The sequence below is a fragment of the Panicum virgatum genome, chromosome 5N, assembly GCF_016808335.1.
Source record: "Panicum virgatum strain AP13 chromosome 5N, P.virgatum_v5, whole genome shotgun sequence".
Taxonomy (NCBI): Eukaryota; Viridiplantae; Streptophyta; class Magnoliopsida; order Poales; family Poaceae; genus Panicum; species Panicum virgatum.
The window spans coordinates 22,446,867-22,448,312 of record NC_053149.1 but is presented as its reverse complement, the minus strand read 5'-3'; the positions used below and the strand labels follow the sequence as shown (position 1 = coordinate 22,448,312).

Genomic DNA, 1,446 nt, shown 5'->3' with positions numbered 1-1,446 from the left:
AAGTTACCTTGGGCATGATGTTGACACTAGCTCCAAGGTCACAAAGGGCGTGATCAAATTCATAATCAAAGATTGAGCAGCTGATCACTGGGGTTCCGGGATCTTCTCTTATTGTGGCTGCTAACTCGCCCCACGCACCTCTTCTTGGGCGTGTGAGCTTCTCCGCATAGCTGAGGGGTGTCTTGCTAAAGGGCTCTTTCCAAATAGCATCGACAACATTCATACTTTCTAGAGTAGACTCGGGTTGCCCCGGAATCTTCCCTAGTTCAGCAGTAGGTGTAGCAGCAGCTAACTGAGCCAATTGAGTTTCTAGCGCCTTATTGAAACTCAGCTGGTTCTTTATAGTTGTGGATAATCCATCCATCTTGGCATGGATAGTCTCCATAGATTTGTCCATAGCGGCCAACTTCTTCTGAAGGGACTCATTGATCTTCGCTTGGCCGTAGACAAGATCTCTCATGGTAGGTTGGTTAGGACCGAAAGAATTCGAATTCCCATTACCTCCTTGGTAATATGGGCATGGTTGATTCCACCCCTGACCTCCTTGTGGACGAAACCCGTTGTTGCCATTGAGGAATAAAGCTTCTTCTTGGGTTTCTGGGCAATTATCGCCTGAATGTCCAACATTCCCGCAGACCTCGCACGTCATGTGAGTTTCCAAGGCTTGAAGTGTATGCATCTGAGCCTTATCTTGGCAATAGTCCTCAAATTTCTTGAGGAGGAGATCGATCTTCATAGCGAGCATGTCAGCCTCCTTGACAGAGTGCATACCTTGCTGGCACAGTTGGAGGCGATCGTCGCTCCAACCTTGGTTGGAAACCATCTTCTCGATCAATGATGTAGCTCTTTCAGTGGTCAGCGAGAAGAAAGCTCCACCTGCAGCGGCATCCACATGATCACGGGATGACTGTGTCAACCCATTGTAGAAGTTTTGTAGAATGAGCCAGCTGTCCATTCCATGGTGCGGACACGCCAGAATGTAATCCTGAAGCCTCTCCCAAGCTTCCGGAATTGACTCATTTGATGCCTGCTGGAAGTTCGAAATCCGACCATGAAGAGTATTGGTCTTGCCCGTCGGGAAGAATTTCGCGAGGAACGCCTTGGCACACTTGTCTCAAGTATCCACAGCAGCCTTGTTAGCATAAAACCACTGCTTCGCTCTCCCCAAGAGGGAAAACATAAACAGACGGAGCCGAATTGCATCTTGCGATACACTCTTGATAACAAAAGTACTGCAAAGCTCTAGGAACTACTGGAGATGAGCGCTGGCATCCTCATTGGCCTTGCAACAGAATGGGCTGGCCTGCACCATCGTAATGAGACCCATCTTGATCTCGAAGTTCTCTCCTCTGGTGTTAACCTCAGGTCCGATGGGGACCTGGCTAGCAGACAGAGCAGAATAATCACGGAGTGTCTTCTGGGCCATAACTCTGGGAGCTGACGACG

The 1,446-nt window shown here is 49.0% G+C and overlaps 1 non-coding gene across 1 annotated transcript; it reads left to right on the top strand.

Annotated features, from left to right (window-relative positions):
* The first annotated feature begins 953 nt into the window (after nt 1-953).
* Nucleotides 954-1,060, top strand: LOC120677050. The gene has a single exon (XR_005676114.1). It is a non-coding gene; the product is annotated as a small nucleolar RNA R71 (small nucleolar RNA).
* The last annotated feature ends 386 nt before the right edge of the window (nt 1,061-1,446 follow it).